The sequence below is a fragment of the Ictidomys tridecemlineatus genome, chromosome 5 (assembly GCF_052094955.1).
Source record: "Ictidomys tridecemlineatus isolate mIctTri1 chromosome 5, mIctTri1.hap1, whole genome shotgun sequence".
Classification (NCBI taxonomy): domain Eukaryota; kingdom Metazoa; phylum Chordata; class Mammalia; order Rodentia; family Sciuridae; genus Ictidomys; species Ictidomys tridecemlineatus.
Window position 1 is genome coordinate 52,874,734 of NC_135481.1, and position 22,121 is coordinate 52,896,854.

Here is a 22,121-nt window from a genome sequence, read left to right on the forward strand (position 1 = left end):
CAAATCTAATGGGGTCTCTGGGTCTGCAAGCTGCCTTGTTGGCCCAAGGGGGGTTAAGTGTTCAGCCTTGAGCGGGGTTGAATATTCAGACTTGAGGCAAACAGGTAATAAAGGACCAGATAGAGGGGGGTTTGAGTGCGTGGGCTATCTTGCAGCCAACATATGTTCAGCCTGCCCTGCAGACAACACAGTTCAGCCTGCTCTGCACCCAACAATATATAAAATTTCTTTCATTTTTAATGCTGAGTAATATTCTATTATATATGCCACTAAAATTCCTTATTTTAAAACTTTTGGATATATTTCCTAAGGCTGTACCTCTACTCTCGAGTTGTTTGTGTTCTACTATTATAGTACAAAATGGATTAATAATTTTTAAATATATTAATACATGTTTTGAGAAAGGAAAATATTATACCTACATATTGGTCTGTTGCTGTAATGAACAGTAATAGTACCATGGCTGCTTTTGAGCTCCAGGTGTAACTTCTGCAAATTTGTTCATGACTTAGTAAAAACTGATCTTCACATACTCATAGTCAATAGGCAATATGATCACATTTGTCAACCTAACTTTTTCTTTGTTGATCAAAGAACACTTTCAATTAATTTTAGTTTGAAATGTTTATTTTACATGAAGCAAAATACACCAATAAGAAATACATTTCACATAAAAATAAATTTGGCAGAAATGCTTAAAATTCCCATTTACAATAAATATCATGTCTATTCCTTCAGGATTGATATTAACAACTTTTAAATGTTCCTGCAGTTGAAAAATACCATGAATAAAAATTTCCTGTGAAAATTCAGGATGACAGGATTGAAGTTCTTGTATTCTATTTCCTTGTCTTTGCAATCATTGTTTATTTGAAATCTGTTGTTTATATGCATAAGCATATAGTACCTCAGAGATGGGAGACAAGCTGCACCCCAAGCATCCTCCATGGTACTTGATTTTTTGCAAACTAACTTTCAAAATGAACCTTTGTAGTTTTGTCCGTGAGAGTGAGGAACAGTGTATTGGCTGTTTCCCAAATTAACTTGCATATAGAATGTAATGCTGATAAAGCCTAAGAATAAAAATATGCTGCCGCAGTCTGGCTGGGCACAAAATAACCAAGCCGCCACAAAGCCTTATAGGTTCAAACAGCAACTCTTTATTCCCGAACTCTCACCGGCCCGGGAATATACTCTCTCTACCGGGCTCCGGGCTCCGTGCACCAATTCTCCCGGAACCCCAACTCAATGGGAACTCCAACTCAATGGGAACTCCAAAGTAGCGGGCGCCCAAGGCAGCAGGATCTGCCCTAATCCCAGCAGGATCTGCCCTAATCCCGAAGCTGCCCTAATCCCAGAGCAGGGTCACCTTTCAATCATTCCCTCTAGCAAAATGCCAGGCGTCATTCCGACTAAACTGTGGCTCTCAACAATATGCAAACTTGAAGTACACAACTACATTATTAAAACTTAATAGTTGCCACAGACATTATTTAGACAGTAGTTAGGAGGAGTATTTTATTCCTGATATTGTTCAGCATGGTAATGACACTAATGAGCAGATTTGTATTCCTTAGTTTTGACACCAGTTTCCAGCCTCTGAAGACTGTCTGTGCTGAGGTGGGACCACTGCTTTGCTTCACAGAACTGTTTTTCTATTTTCTACAGTGTACTTTGGAGTGTAGATTTCAGGAATCATTTTTATTCCCAGCATGTTTCTTTCTTCTTTTTAATTTTTTTATGCTTGCCTCTTCTCAGTATATCAGAAATCTTATTTTTGTTTCGTATTTCTAAATTATTAATTGTCACTCCGAACGCTGTGTACTGTTTGATGAGAACTAGACCTATAGATAAATACTGATTTGTATTTAGCATGTATTTATACATTAGTTTAAAAGGAATAATTTCTTCTTCTTTCTTACAAATAAAAATGAGAGAGATTAAATAGAAGAATGTGGCCACATTCCTGACAATTTTTTTCTTTTTTCTTTTTTTTGGGTATGTATTTGTATTTGACAATCATAGAAACCAGTTTATCACATCCTATCTCTTTCATGGAAGCACAAAATAAAAATTCTTCGTGAGAGAGCTCTCTTCATCTCATTTTTTCATCCTGATAAATAAGTATGCATGAATATTTTTTCATACATTTCTCATGTTTTTAAGTTGATATCCCAAACAGTGCCTAGGCAGCATTATGTGATGCATGAATCTGTTTTTATTTGACACTATTGTTATTTTTTCTTTATATAAAATGAATTCCTCTATAGTATCTGAATGTCTTCTTCTTTTTTTTTTTTAAATCAATTAGCTTTTGCTGGGAAAAATCTTTTCCTGTCTAATATAGAATAATGATTTTTTTTTCATCTGTCAAGGGGGTTATTAATAAATACCACCAGTGGGGTTAGAACATTCTCTGGTGTTTGCTTTAGGGGAACGAGGGGATTGTCAGAAATCCTAGCCAAACGGAACCATAATTAGAGAGAAAATGTTAGCAATTAGAACTATACATTAGGCTTTCATTTACTACCATGGAAAAGTCAAGGGTGGCATTTCTATTCCATTTTTAGGTGCAGCCAGATGGATTGCTCATTACAGGATAATTTCCACCAGCCCTCTGCATTTCTCCGGGTACAAAGCAACTGAGCACGGTGCAGCCCAGTGACTTGAATTTTATTTTTTGTGGGGGTGGGGAAGGGGTGGGAGGTGAAGCAGTTTCCAATTTCCCACACGGTCATCAATATTATTGGGGATCTTTTTTACATGTTGAATACATTTTTGGCCAAGAGAACAGTTTGCGAACAGAAGCTCATTAATGTAATTTATTTTTCTATCTTCCTTTACATGTACTGATGAAATATTTGATATATTTAATCTTCATATTAAAAAGTTTCTCTTTTCAGTGTTTCTATTTTTGTTTTTTCCTGGTAACCTAAATGAATTATATTAAATAGTCTAAAATTCAAAAACCCAGGGCTGGGGATGTGGCTCAAGTAGTAGCGCGCTCGCCTAGCATGCGTGAGGCACTGGGTTCAATCCTCAGCACCACATAAAAATAAAATAAAGATATTGTGTCTACCTAAAACTAAAAAATAAATATTAAAAAAAAAGAAAAAAAATTCAAAACCCCCAAACTTCTGAATCCAAAATAAGAGATCTGCAATCAAATTCCAGCCAAACTTGGGTAAAAAAATCTTCATAAAGTGATATATTTTTGAAGAGGCAAGGTATATACATCATGTTTTCCTTTTTTTTTTTCCCTTGGTAATGGGGATTGAACTCAGGGTCACTTGACCACTGAGCCACATCCCCAGCCATTTTTTGTATTTTATTTAGAGACAGGGTCTCACTAAGTTGCTAAGCACCTCGACATTGCTGAGGCTACTTTGAATTCTTGATCCTCCTATTTCAGCCTCCAGAGTGGCTGGGATTACAGGCATGCGCCACCACTTCTGGCATTTCCTTCCTTTTTAAAAGCTGAGTAATGTTCTATTACATATGCCACTAAAATTCCTTATTTTAAAACCTTTGAACATATTTCCTAAGGCTGTACTTCTACTCTTGAGTTGTTTGTGTTCTACTATTACAGTCAGTATCTATTAAGGATCCTTTATGCCTCACTGTAGATGATGTGGCTGATAAGAAGAGTTGGCTTATTTTGCCACATGACCAGTTCACCATATGCAGTTTGGACAACAAACAGATCCATAAAAATATCCATCTTTCTATAAAAGATCCAGTTAGAGAGCAACCATGCAAAACTAATTTTGAGGGCTGGGGATGTGGCTCAAGCGGTAGTGTGCTCACCTAACATGCATGCGGCCTGGGTTCGATCCTCAGCACCACATACAAACAAAGATGTTGTGTCCGCCGATAACTAAAAAATAAATATTAAAAAAATTCTCTGTTTAAAAAAAAATTACTGAGGTCACTAGTGATTTCAGTGATTAAAAAAAAACCTAATTTTGAGTCATGACATGAAGAGAAAAGCACTTAATTTTATTTTCAGGTAAATGTTAAGACAGCATTATTTAAAAAAATCTCAACTATCATTAATTACAGAATTTTCAATAGTTGAAAAATATTAAATATCCTAAACATTGCCAGGTGTGGTGGCACACGCCTATAATCCCAGGTATGCAGGAGACTGAGGCAGGAGGATTATGAGTTCAAAGCCAGCCTCGGCAACTTAATGAGGCCCTAAGCAACTCAATGAGACCCTGTCTCTAAATACAAAATAAAAACGGGCTGCAAATGTGCTCAGTGGTTAAGTGCCCCAGGTTTGATCCATGGTACCAAAAAAAAAAAAAAATCCTAAAAATTCTCTTTAAATAAAAAAATCAGAAGAACCAGAAAGTTTCCCTGTATTTCATAGTACAGCAGACTTCAGCCAAAGTTTTACATGCTTTTTACATAAAAGCATTAACACAAACATCCCACACTTGGTTAATTGAAAATACTCTAGTTTGGGACTGGGGATGCAGCTTAACAACAGAGTTCCTTGCCTAGCATGTGTGCATAAGGACCTGGGTTCCATCCTCAGCTCTAGAAACAAAATAACGTAAAAAAACCTGTGGGTCAATAGCCCTGTGACAGAAGGAGTTTATTCCTCACAAAATTCATGTTATGTAAACAAAATACTACTGAATATTACTAATGTTTTTTTTTTTCTCTTCTTGTTTATATTTGTTGAACCATTGGTGTTTAAATGTTGAAATGGTAAACATTTAACTCTGCCTGAAGTTACAGTTTACTTCTAGCAGTCACCTTTCATGAGCTAATTACACAGGAAATACAAGGAAAAGAATAAGAAGACATCATAGAAGAACATTTATAGAGTTAGAATTTAACAAATATTTAGTGTTTTTAAAAATTCATTAGAAAGGGCAAACCTATAACTTTTTTCTACTATTTGAGAAAGTTTCACTTCAGAGATCATAAGCTCCCTGCTCCATTTCTGACCACAATCTTATTTTCCTTTACTTTCCCTTTTTCTTTGATTTTTTTCTGATCCTGTTCTTTGTTTTCAGAGTAAACTTTGTTCTTTCCCTTCCTTCCTCTCTTCTTTCTGTCCACAGTTGTGTATTGAGGGACAGCTTTTATGGACCAGGTGTGAAACTTGCAGATTCAAAGATGAATATAACATATTTGAGGCCTTGGAGGAGCTCCCTGTCTGGTACAAGTGCCCCCAGCAATTTTCACATTTCATGCCCTCTCTCTGCTGGTACTAGATTCCTGAAGTACCGAATTAAGTACAGTTTGAGTTCTTGGCTATGTTTGGTAATAGAGTGCACTAAGATCAACTAGTAATGTCTGCCTATGGCCTGGGGATAGCATGGTTGGCATGTCTGTCTTTGCCAACCTTTAATCCACGAGAGCCAAAGCCTTTCATTTCTTTTAATATTTTTTTTTTTTAGTTGTAGATGGTCACAAAACCTTTATTTTATTTGTTTTTATGTGATGCTGAGGATCCAACCCAGTGCCTCACATCTGCCAGGCAAGCAAGCAAGCAATCTACCACTGAGCCATAACACCCATCCCACCCCAACCCCCAGCCAAAGCCTTTTCCAGCCTAACTCTCAGGTTGAGAACTTGAAAGGATACTTTATTTTTTTTTGGTATATCTTACCGTTCATTTCCACTAAGTGTCCCCCAAATCAATCCCTAAGTCAAGTTCACTACCACCAATTAATATCTCTCTCTCTCTCTCTCTTTTCTAGTCTATCAAGTTTTGCCAAAGAAAGACATAAAACCATGCTGTTTCGGTTCATTGCAAATTTGTGCTACTAAACTTCACCTGGCTCTTATCCCTACTCTGTAATCCTTTTATTAATCTCTTGGAGACTCACTAATGAATTTCCTACATTGGTTATTAAAAACTTTTTTCCTATATTGAAACTTTCTGCTTGATCTCCCATTCCCCTTGCTCTCGGATCATCTTGCCTTCTGCTTAGTGAGAGGTCATCTATAATCTCCAACTCCTTTCCTCGGTCATTTCTTTCTTCCTTCATCTACTGCTTCTTCTGCTCTTCTGTTTCTTTTCTTTTCATCCTCTCCTCCCTTTCTCCCTACCTCCCTTCTCCTCCTCCTCCTCCTCCTCCTCCTCTTCTTCTTCTTCTTCCTTCCCCCGCCCCTTCTCTCTCTCTCCTTCTTTCTTTCACCAGAAATTGAACCCAGGGGCACTTAACCATTGAGCCACATCACCAGCTCTTTTTTTTTTCTTTCTTTTTTTTTTTTTAAAGAGAGAGTGAGAGAGGAGAGAGAGAGAGAGAATTTTTTTAATATTTATTTTTTTAGTTCTCAGCGGACACAATATCTTTGTTGGTATGTGGTGCTGAGGATCGAACCCAGGCCGCACACATGCCAGGCGAGCGTGCTACTACCACTTGAGCCACATCCCCAGCCCCCCCAGCCCTTTTAAAAATATTTTTATTTTGAGACAGGGTCTTGCTAAGTTGTTAAGGCTGGCTTTGAACTTGCAATCCTCCTGCCTCAGCCTCTAGAGACACTGGGATTATAGGCATGTGTCACTGCACCTGGCTGTTCTGTTTCAGGGAAGAGGTATCCATCTTATTTCTAGGTTGAGCTCATCTCCTCCAAGACTTTTCTTTGTAAATTATCTTTTGTTCCTTAAAACCCTGGACTTCCCTTCTCATAGAATCTTTAGTTTCAGGAAAGCAATAAATAAGGTGCAGAAATTAATAGGACACACATGAATATTTCCAAAAAGCAGAACCAACTATTGTTAATGTTAGGACACATTGCCTTATCTTTTTTCCCAATAAAAATGAAAGTTACAGATACAGTTGAAGTCCCATTAACCAGTATCCTCAGTCCTTTCTCCTCTCCCTTTCAGAAACAATCCTGTCCTTAACGTTGCTGCTTTCTATTCGTGCTCATATATATAAATCTACTTGTAAGCCCCCTAAGGGCAGGAACTTTTTCCTTTTCCTTCTGAAATCCCCAGAAACTAGAATAGCACTTGGCATATGATAGACACTTCATATATATATATATATATATATATATATATTCTTTCTTTCTTTTTAAGTTGTATATGTCCACAATACTTTTATTTTATGTATTTATTTGTATGTGGTGTTGAGGATCGAACCCAGTGCTTCATGTATATGAGATGAGCACTCGACCACTGAGCCACAACCCCAGCCCCTTCATATATATTTCTTATGTGAATTAATGTATTCATTTTTAACTGCTCCAAGTAATCAACTAAATGAATATTCCACATGTCAGACTTTATTTGTGCACTCCCCTACTGGTTAACAATTTAAATTTTTCTAACTTCTATGCTTCCTGTTAAAATTAATGTTGTGTAGCTCCCTCATGGAAGTATCCTTGTGCCTGTGTTTGAGAAATTGCCACGAGGGCTTACCTAGAGTTGGACTTGTTGGGGTGTAGGCCCATGTCTAAGCCCCCCCCATCCCGTACCTAAATAAGGTGTCACATGGTTTCCAATCTATCCTAAGGAAAGAAGTAGCAACGAGGATCACTAGTAGGTGTGGGCTTTGCATGAACTGAGCTCATGACAGGATCAAAGGTTCTCAGCCATTGCTGCATGTGAGAATTACCTGAAGAGCTTTTGAGAAAGTCCCCAGACCAACTGAATCAGAATCTCTAGGTGTGTGGTTGAGCATCAATATTTTTTCAAGAAGATCTTCAAACGATTGTAGTGTATAGTTAGGACTGAGAGGACTTAACTTGATGGTGCTCAAGGGCACTTTCATAATCTCTGATGGAAACCCTCAGGCACAAACTTCCTTAACCTCTGCTCTCCTCCCTCCACATTGTTCTGCCTGGGTGACCCTGTCCCTTTTCTGAAGATGAGCCTTCCAGCCACTCTTGTCGTGTCATATGCATATATTTTTTTCTTGGTAAGAGGGATTGAACCCAGGGGCACTTAACCACTGAGCCATATCCCCAGCCCTATTTTATATTTTATTTAGAGGCAGGGTCTCACTGAGTTGCTCAGCGCCTCGCTAAATTGCAAGGTGATCTCCTGCCTCAGTTTACTAAGCCACCGGGATGACAGGTGTGTGCCACCTGCCCAGCGTGTGTCCTGTCTCATTGAGGACCAGGTCACCTCTATCTGTTACCTCTCTTCCTATATCATTATCCTCCCTCCTCTCCTACATTTTCTTCTCTGGAAAATAAACAAGTTCAAGCTACTCTCATGTTAAAACACACACGCTCTAAAACAGAACAAAACCAAATTGAAAAGACCCTTCTGTGGATCTGGCTCCCCACCTGACTGCTGTCAGAGGAGGTGCTGAATAGTCTGCACTTGCCAGTCTCCAGTTGCTTGTCCAACTTCCAGAGAAAGTGGTGTCCATCCACAGTCTTCACACCCCATCTATCTAATCTCCAACTCACCATGTCTGACAGGGCTCATCCCCCCGGGTGGTGATCTCAGCAATGTCACTAAGGGGCTCAGCTTCAGAGTTCCCACCTAACAACACATACTGACCTCACCTTCATCCTTTACTTATTTTAATCTTTTTGTATTATAGTAAAATACCCATAACATAAAATTTGCCTTTAAAGCCGTTTTACAAGGTAAGATTCAGTAGCATTAAATACACTTACAATGTCATGCAGTCATCACGATATCTAGTTCCAGAATTCTTTTGTCACGTGGACAGAAACCCTGTACCCATATAGCAGTCACTCTCCACTCCTCATTCCTTAACAGTCCCCAGCAACCACTAATCTCTAGGGATTGCGTTTTCTATCTATTGTATGTAAGATAATATAATACGTAGTCTTTTGCATCTGGCTTCTGTCACGTACCATAATTTTTTTCAACTTCACTTATGATGTTGTTTGTATCAGTACTTCTTCCTTTTGGTGCCTGCAAAAGATTCCATTTTATGGCTATATGCCGCAGTCTGGCTGGGCACAAATCATGAGCCACTTGAAGATTCAAGCAGGTACGAACTTTATTTTTAGAACCCACCCCGCATGTCGCCCTCCAGGAACTCCCCAAGAGCTCCACTGGAACCTCAGGAACTTTTTGAGCATGCAACTGGAACTCAATTGGAGAACTCCACCGACTCTTACTCAACCAACCCACTGGAACTCTCTAGGAACTCCGCCAGAGCTCAAAAATAGCGGGCACCCAGGCAGCAGGAACCACTCCTTCTGGCAAAATGCCAGGCACCATCTTGACCTGGCCATGGCTCTCAACAGCTATATCATATTTTATTTAACCATTGGACATTGGACATTGAGTTTGTTTCTACCCCTTGGCCACTACTGAGTAGAACCCTGAACATTCATATACTAGTGTTTTTGTTTTTGTTTTTGTTTTGTGGTGCTAGGGATTGAATTCATATACAAGTGTTTGATTGAACACCTGTTTTAAATTTGGGGGTTATATACCTATAAGTAGAATTGCTGGGCATGGTAATTCTATGTTTAACATATTGGGCAATTGTCAAACTTTCGTAGCAGCTGAACCATTTTACATTCCTAACAGCTCTATCTAGGGTTACAACTTTTTATGTATATTTATCAACACTTTTAACTTTCTGTTTTGCTTTGTTTAAAAAACAAATTTAGGCCACCCCACTAGATGTAAAACAGTATTTTATTGTAGGGTTTGTGTGTGTGTGTGTGTGTGTGTGTGTGTATGTGAGTTGTGTGTGTGTGTGTGTGTGTGTGTGTGTGTGTGTGTGTGTGCGCACACACACATATGTTGCTGTGGATCAGATCCAAGGCCTCATGCTAGGCAAGCACCATTATCACTGGGCCATATCCCTAACCCTTTATTTTAGTTTTGATTTGCATTTCTCAAATGTCTAATGATGTTGGACATCTTCTCATATGTGTATTGGCCACCTGTGTATCTTCTTTGGGGAAATGTCTAAGTTATTTGTCTTTTTTTTTCCCCCCTTTGGTACTGGGGATTGAACCTAGGAGTGTTCCACCCCTGATCTACATCCCTATCCCTTTCTATTTTATTTTGAGATAAAGTCTCACTTGCTCAGGCTGGCCTTGACTTGCCAAACCTCTTGCCTCAGACTCCAGAGCCATTGGGATTACAGGTGAGCACCACCCTGCCTGGTTCATTAGCCTATTTTTTTTAACCTTTAGTTTATTTATTTATTTTTATGTTGTGCTGAGAATCGAACCCAATGCCTTGAATGTGCCAGGCGAGCGCTCTACCGCTGAGCCACAACCACAGCCCTTCATTTGCCTATTTTTCAATTAGGTTGTTTGTCTTTTTGTTGTTGAATTTCTTATTCTTCAAACCCAGGGCCTTGTGCACATGTTCTATCATTGAGCAACATCCTCAGCCTTCCTTTTTTTAAAAATGCTTATTTTATTTTATTTAACGAGAGAGGGAGAGAGAGAATTTTAATATTTATTCTTCCAGTTCTTCAGCGGACACAACATCTTTGTTTGTATGTGATGCTGAGGATCGAACCCGGGCCACACGCATGCCAGGCGAGCGCGCTACTGCTTGAGCCACATCCCCAGCCCGCTCAGCCTTCCTTCTTAAAATCTTCTTTTATTTAATGCTCTTCACATTTCAAAACAAAAATATGCAATTGTTTAAAAATGAGAAGACGACATGAGGATGTAAGTTAAATACTCATCCTCCCCAGTTTTTCATGACAGCACTGTTACTTGGTTTTCTTCCTGCTTCTTGGAGTGGAGAAGGTTCCTTCTGACTCAGTGTGGGTTCTTGTTTTTCCTTCTGACCTATCCAGGTGGAGCTCTCCCAGGTCATCTGCTGGGTCCTCTTCTCACTCTGGCATTCACGTGCATGATGGCTTTAATTCAGAATAGCTTCAAAGAGGTCTGTAGCTTCCATTTCTTTTGGAGTCTAGAAAGAGTCTAGCCTACCAGGCATCTCCACTTGGATATCTCAAAAGCATCTCAAGTAGAAAACAACCCCAAAGTACCAAATATCTGCCAAAATTTGCTGAGTCTCCCATTTTTCTTATTATAATCAGTGGTTCGACCTGCTTTCTGTACCACTGCCCAAACAAAGGTCCTGAGAGTTATTTAAAGACTTTCTCTCTCCCTTCTCATATCCAATCACTCAGTAGTCATAGCAATTTTATTTTCTAAATATATCTTGCACCTTTCTGTTCTATCTTAATTCTGCTTGCTTTAGATGGTTCTGATTTCTATCGTTCCTGGCCTGGAATTTTGCAGTAGGTTGGTGGCTGGTCTTTCTGCCTCTAGGCTGTTCCCTCTCAATTTATTCTGTATACTTCCTAACCATGATTGATCATGCTACTTCAAATTTTCCAAGTTCTTCCAATAGCCTATGAAATAAAAAATACATTCTCATGACATTCTTTTTTTTTTTTTTTTTGGTACCAGGGATTGAATCCAGAGGTTCTCAACCACTGAGCCACATCCCCAGCCCTTTTTATTTTTTATTTAGAGACAGAGCTCACTGAGTTGCTTAGGGCCTCACTAAGTTGCTGAGGCTGGCCTTGAACTTGCAACACCTGCCTTAGCCTCCCGAGGCGCTCGGATTATAGACGTGTGCCACCATGCCTGGCTCATGACTTTCTTAAGCATGAAGTGAATTTTGCTATTTGTCCAAAGATTTCACACCTATGTCTTCTACTGCTGCTCTTATATTTTATGTTCCAGCAATGATAAATCACTTGTGGCCCCTTAAGCAAGCCAAAACAGTATCACCCCAACCTATCTTGTCACAGGATATTCTTTCTACCTGGAACAACAACCTTCTTCATATCTCTTTAGTTTTACTGGTTTTTTTTTCGAAGTCCAGCTCAAAAGTTGCCTCTTGCAGGAAATATTCTCAGAGTTCACATCAAACCTTCATTCCCACCGAAGATGCCTAGAATATATGAATTACCTCATTGTAATTAAAATATTTAGATGAATAATGTTGTCTTGGGGCCAGGGTGTGGCTCAGTGGTAGACTGCTTGCCTAGCCTGCATGAGGCACTGGGTTTGATCCCTGGCACCAGATAAAAAAAAATATACAAACAGGGGGCAGGGATATAGCTCAGTTGGTAGAATGCTTGTGTTGCATGCACAGGCCCTGGGTGATATAAATACATAAATGTAATGTGTCCATCTACAACAAAAAAAAAATTTAAAAAAATAATGTTTTCTTCTGAGACTGTGGGATCCTGGAGGACAGGGACTATGTAGGTCCCATGCCAGATAAACAGCAAGTTGTCACATGAGCAGAAACCTCAGAACATGTTTGTAGAGGGTTGATTGAATGCCAATGTTGATCTCTGCACTAGTACAAATGTTCACAATGGTTGTGCAAAATCTCTGAGAAACGTGAATTAACTGATGGCTACATGCAAATCCTCACTTCCAGAAAATAGCATGTTTGTCTGTGGTCATGAGAATAACTCCTGAAACTGAATATAAGGCAACATAAAGCGTCATCAGTCTCTCATCTTTTGTGACCCAGTACTAGGTATTTAATTACCTCTTCAAGAGCAGAATTTTTTCCCCTTTACTGCTTGTGATCCACTTAGAATTTGGTAATCAGAAGTCTCATGTTATATATCTTTGAAGCACTTTTGTGTTAATCTTCTCAGAGTTATCCCCCAAACAAGGGCATTTTGATAACTACAAATGTCTATTGTGAAATTTCAAATCAAATCTTTTTTACAGACTGGATTCCTTAAGGAAATATGCGATGAATTTACTAATTTGAGACCTATATTTGGCTTAGACTGACCCCAAAGCACAATGCCTTTATTTTATTTTATTTATTTTTTTTAAATTTTTTATTTTTTTTATTGGTTGTTCACAACATTACAAAGCTCTTGACATATCATATTTCATACATTAGATTGAAGTGGGTTATGAACTCCCAATTTTACCCCAAATGCAGATTGCAGAATCACGTTGGTTATACATCCACAATTTTACATAATGCCCAATTAGTAATTGTTGTATTCTGCTAACTTTCCTATCCCCTACTATCCCCCCTCCCCTCCACTCCCCTCCCTTCTTCTCTCTCTACCCCATCTACTGTAATTCATTACTCTCCTTGTTTATTTTCCCATTCCCCTCACAACCTCTTATATGTAATTTTGTATAGCAATGAGGGTCTCCCTTCATTTCCATGTAATTTCCCTTTTCTCTCCCTTTCCCTCCCATCTCATGACTCTGTTAAATGTTAGTCTTTTCTTCCTGCTCTTCCTCCTTGCTCTGTTCATAGTTGCTCTCATTATATCAGAGAAGACATTTGGTATTTGTTTTTTAGGGATTGACTAGCTAATGGCTTTATTTTATATGCAAGAGTTACTACATCTTGCTTGACTTTAGTGTCATTGTCCTTTGTTTGTGAGCCATCCTTCTTGGTAATGCTAATAGTTAATGGATAAAGTTATTTGGGGAAGAGATTTCATGCTACTTTGAGGAAATGTCAGAGTTGAAAAATCAGCCAGAAGTAAAGATAGTAATACCTTAGGTCTATAGACCTGGTTCTTCTCTCTCACTGTTAGTGCCTGTACTTATGGGTCCTTCAAAACACTGAAATGGGGGTGAGAAAACTAAGCTGCCTTCTTAGCTCTCAAGGGTGGTGTGAGGATTAGGGAGATAAGAGCTAGCAGAGCTCACCAGCAAGCAGATGGAAGTTTCTCTCCTTCACTGGTGGAGGCAGAGCGTTTTGGTAAAATGAGCGTGTTTCTTAACAGACAACTGATACTTCATCCTCTAACCAGCTTGGAGGCCACAGAGAAGTGCAAGTAGGCAGTTCCCCCACAGCAGACCCCTATTAACACCTATTTTCTTTAACATTGGTGAAAAAAATTCTTCTACTATATTAATCCACCCATTGGAGCCCACTTAAGAGAGAGAAAGTCAGAGTGAAAATTATGAAAGAAAAGAGAGTGAACACAAGTATAAGAGAATGCATAAGGGAACAAAGAATAAGAGGGGGTAGAGGAAATGAGGAGAGGGGAAAATGTGGATGAGTGTGTTTGAGAGAGGGGAGAGAAAGCGATGGGGGGGGGCGCAGAGAGAGGGACAGAGGAAGAGAAAAAGAGAAGGAACAGAATATATCCAGTGAATTCTCTCCAGCTTTCACTTGTTCAAAGTAACTGGAGACAATTTTTGTTTTATTTTGTTTGGGGGGTTACTGGGGATTGAACTCAAGGGCTTTCAACTTCTGAGCCGCATCCCCAGCCCTAAAAAGACAAAATAACTGGAGACAAAGTTCTCATCAACATTTCTAAACATTGAAGACACCATTTATTGCCACTTGACCTCCACTCATTTATAGTGATTTTAAAAGTTTAGAATAGGAATAATTTTATTTTTTTTTATTTTTATTTTTTTAAAGAGAGAGAGAGAGAGAGGAGAGAGAGAGAGAGAGAGAGAGAATTTCAATATTTATTTTTCAGTTATCGGCGGACACAGCATCTTTGTACGTGGTGCTGAGGATCGAACCCAGGCCCCATGCACACCAGGCGAGCGCGCTACCGCTTGAGCCACTTCCCTAGCCCAGGAATAATTTTATTTAAAAGTACTAATTATATTAGGCCATAACACTTTCTCCTAAGGACAAATGCAAAAAGAGAGTTTTTCTTTTTTTTTTTTAAAAAAATGATGCTATTTTCAAAAGAGAAGGAAGAAATCCTGTCTTTCTTTCCTTCTTGCCTCTGTGAGTGACTGATCCCATACCCTCATGCAGGCTTCAGAGACTGAGGCTGATGGAGATTGTACATATTCATTCACCATTTATTAGATAGATGCCTTCTCAGCACCCTTTTCCCTCTTCCCTCTTCTCAGTCCCCAGTTTTCTTTGGGGGATCTGTGGTTTTGGGGAAGCTGACCTCAGTCCAGCCAGCCCTCCTATGCTATCCTTGACTATAGTGAGGAAATCAAGGTAAGTGTGTGAACAGAGCCGGCCATGCAGTGATTATAGTGGGTTTTGGGGGAATACTGGAACACTCTTGGACACAAAAAGAAAGCACGTGGCTCTGGAAGCTGGGAGCAATCCTCTTGGGACCCGGAATGGAGCCAGCTTTAGGAAGCAGTTGACTTGGACTGATGGGAAGAATCCAGATCACTTGAATATACTTGAGACATTGGATCAAGCCTCAGCCATGATATTCCTATCTCTGGATTTTTCAGTTACATGAACTGATACATTTTCTTTTACTGAATTATTTACTTTTAATCTGGGAATAACTTAAATATTTTCATTCCAATAGAGCAATTGGGCTACAGAAAGAGCCATTAGGATGCTTTCTGTTGAAAGTAATGATGATCACACTTTCTGACAAGATCATAGAATGAGTGATGAAGGATTTTGTGTTGGAGTGGTACTTCAAACATTACAGAACAGAGAATATCTTCAGGTGTTAGTCTGGGGATTTTAGTCTAGGATTCTCCCAAGAATCCCTCTTGACACAGGATGTTAAACCCTTTTTGTGATTAAAATTCTAAGTATTCTAACCTGCTTCAGATATAGTCGTCATTTATACTGTGTGAAAGAAAAACTCACTAAATAAATAGCCCAACATGCAAGCATTAGAAAAGTCCACCTGAGTAGGATAAATCTTTCATGTTCAGAAGCAAAATAACAGCTTCACATTTGTTTCTCTTCCACAAATATTCCTGTTTGTGCCTGGAACTTTGCTAGAGCCTGTGGTTATAGCATAAGCAGGTAGAACAGAGTTCTTACCTTCAAGAAGCTCCTTGGCCATTTGGCAAGGCTTAGATCAGGGCTTCAATTAGATTAGTAAAAATAGCTAATAATAACTGCTATTATGTTAGAGGAAAGCAAACATCAGAATAAAAGTTTGAATGATAGAGAAGGCAGTATAACTGGAAGATAATAGGAAGAGACAAAGAAAGGCTCTTTTTGTTTTTGTTTTGTTTTTAGGTGTTGATGGGTCTTTATTTTATTCATTTATTTATTTGTGGTGCTGAAGATCGAACCCAGTGCCTCCCACATGCTAGGCAAGTGCTCCAACACTGAGCCACAACCCCAGCCCCCAAAGAAAGGTTTTATGGAGCTCTTGGCATTTGAGCTGAAGAAGAGTTGCTTCAGTAAATTCCTGCCCCCCACTTTTCGTTCCTTCTCATAGCATCCTGTCCTTTTCTTTCTTAGCAGAGTTAGCATTTGTATACTTTTTTTTCTTTTTTCTTTTTTGCTATTGGGCATTGAGGCAGGTGTGCTTTGTCACTGAGCTACATCTCCAGTTCTTTTTCTTTTTTTCTTTTTTTGAGACAAGTTCTCACCAATTTGCTGAGATTGGTTTTGAACTTGCAACCCTCCTGCGTGTGAGGTCAGCCTCCCAAGTTGTGGGGATTATAGACATGTGCTGCCTCGGAGCCCAGACAGTATTGACATACTTATTAGCATATGTATTTATTAGTGGTCTACCTCACTAGTCTGTAAATTTCATGATGATGATTGATGGTCCGTTCTGATTTGCTCCCATTGTCTTCCTAGCACTCAACTCATTGTTAGGGGCATAGTATAGAGTCAATAAAAGTCTGTTGCACGAGTACAAGAATGGTTAGCTGAGCGGTGGTAGCAAATGATACCATTATGAATGCCTGTCGGCTAGTGAGCACACAGACAACCAAATTTAATACATTCAACAGCAATACCAGATAAATTACACAGTTTTATGGAGGAAGAAATAGAACCCTGGGAAAGAGAAATAGCTTGTCTGATGCCCCGTAACAGAGGCAAGGCTAATGTCACATCCATGCAGGTCTAACTTCAAGTCTGTTCAGTGAATGGCTATCTCGTACCACCTCGTTTGTTTGGTGCATTGTACTATGTGCCAGTTATCCAACATAATCTCATTTTATTTTCTCATATTTTTTCTAGTAACAACTCTGTACATTGGATATAATTATTACATTGCATAGATGAGAACATGAATTCAGAGATGTTTATTCGTGCCTTCAATAAGTATTTATCTGCGTAGCAAATGCCATGGACTATGCCGTCTTTGGGGATCAAATGGTGAGACAAATAGCCATTACCCTCACCCAGGTGGAGTTTGCTGTCTAGAAGGGAGGCAGATAGCAATCAAATGTGTAATGACAACAGTTGAGAAGGGCTAGGAAGAAAAGTCAGAGGGTATTATATGGGGTGTAATAATGGGGACTCAGGAGTAACCAAGCATGGATTCCAACCAGGCCCATTTGGTTCCAAAATCCTCAAATTTTTCTTATAACACTAAAAAACAAAACAAAACAAAAAACCCCAAAACAACAACAACAACAACAAAAAACATGGTGGGTACAACTTGCACAGATGAGGCAAAGAATTAAGACAAGAATGGTCCCTAAATGGTCCCCAAAGTAAAACTCTCCAATTGGACCTAAGGGGTGAGGAGATGGGTATAGAAGAATAATTTGAGAAATGGAGACTGGAAAAACTGTGGATTGGGGAGCTTCAACTGAGGGGATGGCCCTCTACATTTTAACTGGGGATTGAACCCAGGGGCAGTTTACCACTGAGCTATATCCCAGCTCTTTTTTATTTATTTACTTTTTAAATTTTTATTTAGAAACTGGGAGTCACTAAATTGCTTTGGCTGTTCTTGAATTTGCCATCCTCCTGCCTCAGCCTCCTGAGTTGCAGAGATTACAGGAACACTCCACTGTACCCAGTATGTAATTGTTTTTAACCAAACTAAAAGAACCAGCAATTAAGGGGTTGGGGGTATAGCTCAGTTGGTAGAGTACCTGCCTCACATGCACAAGGCCCTGGGTTCGAACTCTGGTGTGCGCATACACACATACAAAAAAGAACCAGCAATCGAAAGAAAATGACTCTAATTTTGTTTGGGGTGCTCCCACCCCTGTGGGAAGATAGTCTAGTGTGCTTTGCCTTTGCCATGACCTAAGGACAAGGAGGGGCCTTGTGGGAAGCTGAGGAACAGATTTGTACTCTTCCTGTGTTGTAGCGACAGGAACTCACAGTATTCTCTCTACAAATGGAAGCACTTCTGTTGTCCTGGGAAGCATTGAATTTTAGTGCATTTTTCCTGTACCTATTTATTTGATAGCTCATTAATTGCTTCTGAGCAGAGAAAATGTTTCCTTCAAGGAGGTTAAACAAAGAGTTTATTGACATAAGTGAATTGGTTGAAGAAAACATTATTAAATAAAAGGCACTTATTTAAACACCAAATTAATCATTTAAAGGCAAATTAGAGGTCATAACTCCTCCTAGATAAATAATGTTAACCAGTAATGAGATATCCATTTTAGATTAGAAGCACAATTTCAGAATCAGGCTATTGGATGAACTGTGCTTGGCTTTAGAGTTTACTCAGGGTTCCTAATTCCATTAATGTTCTTAAGTTTCCATATTGCAACATTGAAAATACTACCCATAATGTAATGTCATTTTTCATTATATGATTAGTGTCCGTGTGTGTGTGTGTGTGTGTGTGTGTGTGTGTGTGTGTGTTATATTTTAACAGCAGGGATCTTGCTAAATTGTAGATGCTATCGTTGAATTTGGCGATCCTCCTGCCTCAGCCTCCCGAGTAGCTGAGATTACAGGCAGGTGCCACTGTACCCGGCTTAAAAAGCTTTTCTTTCATCCCAGCAGAAGAGATCTACCTGTTCTCTGAAAGAAATCACCAGGACAGTGGAAATGGATCTACCTCTGGTGCTGGTGCAGTTACTGGATTGATCTTGCAGGCTGTGCGTGGGCTGCAGGTAACTCCCAACAGGTTAGCAAGGCTGTCTGCACCCACCGCCCTGCACCTCTTTCAGAACTCTTTTGTGTAAGCTTTGGAGACTAAGAACCTCGTGATTTTTGTTGTGATGAAGGAATTGTCATTTCTAAGGATATCTGGTATTAGTTCTGTATGTTTCCCTTCCAGTTGGAGAGTGTCCCAGCTGCCCACCTACACCCAACCACATACCTCGTCCACGCAGACATACAGGCAAGGCCTCAAACAGGGCTATCCACTATCGCTGAGTGTCAACAGGTACCATAGACTCACAGTTCAGGCTCTTCCATTGGGAAACCAATGTTGATGACAGTGGCTTTGGTCCATACAGTGCTACAGTCTAGTTTATAGCAGACAGGAGTTAGGAAGTTTAAGGTTAATAAAATCTGAACCTTGCCCACCCCTGATGATATGATTATTACCTGGTGCAGCAGACTCCACTTGCTATGAGAATATTTTACTGTGTACTTGTGGGAGAGATAGGAGAAGAAAAGACTTCTAATGGACAATAATTTACACACACACACACACACTGGGGAATGAACCCAAGGGGACGCTCTACCATGAAGCCACATCCCCGGCCCTTTATTTATTTATTTATTTTTGTGGTGCTGGGGATCGAACCGAGGGCCCTGCATATGCTAGGCAAGTGCTCTACCACTGAACCACAACCCCAGCCCAGATGCATATTGTTTTGATCACCAATTTCCATCTGATTTCCTGACTCTGTTTAAAGTAATTATTCTTGCTGTCATATTAGTTATCTTAATTTTGCATGTTTTATCAATGACTACTACTCCCCTCAATTCATCTCTGCCCTTGCTTGAGCAACCTATGATCTTTGAGGATTTGGGTCTAAATTCAGGTTTTATAGCTCTGAGACATCTGTAGAACTACCACTGAACAAGCTCTCCTGAGTGCACCCTCTCACACTAACTGAAATTGAGGTCTCTTCCCAATTACCTTACATCTTTCTCTTCCTCACCAGAGGCAAGAGTACCTGCTTATGACACATCAGCAAAGGTATCTCTTAGGATGTGGGTGGGCAACCTCATTTAAGATTCTACAGGCTTCTGGCCAATCCATTACTTGAAGAATAAGAAACGTAGAGGGAAAAGTTGGTTCAAGCGATGCTGATACACTGCTCATTAACTGGGAGACAGAAAGGAGTAAAATAGGACTTTTCTGATTATTTCATTCAGGTCCTCTCTCCTACTTCCCCACTCCACACTCCTCCCCCATCAGACATTTAGAGTGAGAAAGAAAGGCACTTTGTGTTTAAGGTTAATCAAGTTTCAGTACAATTTTTTTTTTTTTTTTTTACAAACTAGAATCACACTAATCTTTTTCTCTTGCTCTAATGTGTGGCTGTTGAAATCCTCAGCTGTGATAAATTAAGCTACTTATTAATCTAATTATCGTACATTCATCCTAGAAACTTTCATGTGACTTGAAAAGGCTATTCAACCTTTTCCCTCCCCTCCTAGAAAGGGCTCAACCTTGCACCAATTAAGATCATTCTGAAGTAAGGCTTTAAAAAAGCTTTCTCTAATCACCCAATGGAACATGGACCAGTGGAAACCAAACTCAGAGCTCTGGGAAAAAGTTTAGCATTCCTTTCTGTCTGCCAACTTTTATGGTTTCATTGCACGGGGAGGAAGACTTCATTTTCCTATTTAGTTGTTCTTTCGCTGACCTCCAAATAAAGTCCATGTAATTACTGAGCAAATAAAGTTGCAGCATGTGTTTTAAAAATCAATTGCCATTCTTGGTCTATAGAAATGTAACAATGCACAGATTTGCCGGAAAATGCCCAGCACCAACCGTATGAACTAAACCCTGTACTGTATCCGTACAATGAAGTCGTTTTGACCCCTAAAGCACATATTTACTATGCAGATTTTTAAAAGGGCTTCTTTTATGACTTATCTATTGATATTAAAATGTCCCCATCCTAATATAGGTTCAATTTAGGATTAAAAATATGTTGCAAATGTATCATATCTTAAACATCCATTCATTGCCAAATGCCTTACTTCTCCCCCGCCCAATGATGGCATAAATGGAGCTATTTTACATTCAAATTAAACTAGCTATTAATTTGAATGCAAAGCAGCTCAATGTACAGGATGCGATTTCAATGACAGGTTTACCCCAAGACAGAGAGCAGGAAAGAGTCAACATGGGTAAGTCCAGGCAGTTTGTCCCTACTCTTGGTGCCTTGCAAACTTGCTCACTGTGAACAGTTTTTGAAGTGAAGATTAAAAGAGTGGAATTATAAAGTATAATTACATTTTATTGAAACTCTAGAAATCAGAAAAAATTCAGCAGGAAACTTTTAGTGAAACATGATGTGTTGTCATTATCATTAAAAGATAAAAGTTCCATACTGTTTTTATCTGTTTATTTGGAAGAAATCCAGCCTTTACAGTTATGCAGGAAACAAAAAACGGGAATGCAGGAGTAATTATTAAAACTGTGTGATTTGTTATCTCAGCTACTGTCTTTCCAAATGGTAATGCGATATCAGCAGCTGCAGACGGTCGCTGATTTCCTCTATTAGTAAACAAGTGCTTTGGAGACCTGTGTGAGGCACTTTAAGCTCGCTACTCCCCGAAGTGCTGTCAGGCTTAACTACTAATCCATGGTATTTCAGAGCACTGGAAATTCATCTTTATAAAACCTGAACAAAAAAGGGAAAAAAGCCTGGAGGGCATGAGCTCCCTCTGGTGAGACAAATGACATGTTCATTTATTAATGAAACAATAACCCTGGAAAGAGGATCAAAGCACATTCCATCCTCACTTTACAATCCCCAATTTTCTCAGGCCAAACCATTTAATTGAGCCATGACAATGGAATACTTAATTGTTGCCTTAAAGTTTTGAAGAAGCGACTTCTTCAGCATCAATGTGCATTTCAGGATTATGATCCAAATATAATGTAGCCAGACTGAAGCTGGTGGAATTTGATTCATCCTACATTGGGGGGCCTTTCGCCGGCAGAAAAGGTGTTTTCTGGAACATGTTTGCAGGGCCCACCACAAACACCTCTTGTCTGATCACTGCCTTTGAGAGGTTGCCTCTCATCATGAAATACTAACTGGCCTTTTTTGTGGGTGATCTGCAAGGCTCTGGTTCTTTTTGACATGTCCCGTGGAGTGGGGACACACAGGAGGAACAGGAAAAGGGCAATCTCAGAACCTGGAAGGACAAGAAGTTTGGAATTCTGCTGCATGAAGTCCCATTTTCTGTCTTGACAAGCCCATAGCATCTGCAATGGAAGCCGTAAACACACTTGCCCTCCCTGTAGGCCAGTCACCAATGGTGTCTGGAGGAGATTCCTTCCCACCCCAAACATACATTTGAGGCATAAATAAAAGGTCTGTGTCTAATTTTCATATATTAACCCTAGATTTCACAG

The 22,121-nt window shown here is 39.5% G+C and overlaps 1 long non-coding RNA gene across 31 annotated transcripts in view; it reads left to right on the plus strand.

Moving 5' to 3' along the window:
• The window catches only part of LOC110597880 (uncharacterized), a 297,780-nt gene that overhangs the window by 110,948 nt on the left and 164,711 nt on the right, over positions 1–22,121 (plus strand). For 8 of the 31 annotated variants that reach the window (XR_013438921.1, XR_013438924.1, XR_013438922.1 and 5 more), the window contains exons 4-5: positions 16,832–16,969; positions 18,569–18,681. The exons of 1 other annotated variant lie outside the window; for it this stretch is intronic. This is a non-coding gene — a long non-coding RNA (uncharacterized LOC110597880). 22 more of the 31 variants (XR_013438917.1, XR_013438918.1, XR_013438919.1 and 19 more) reach the window with 8 other exon arrangements.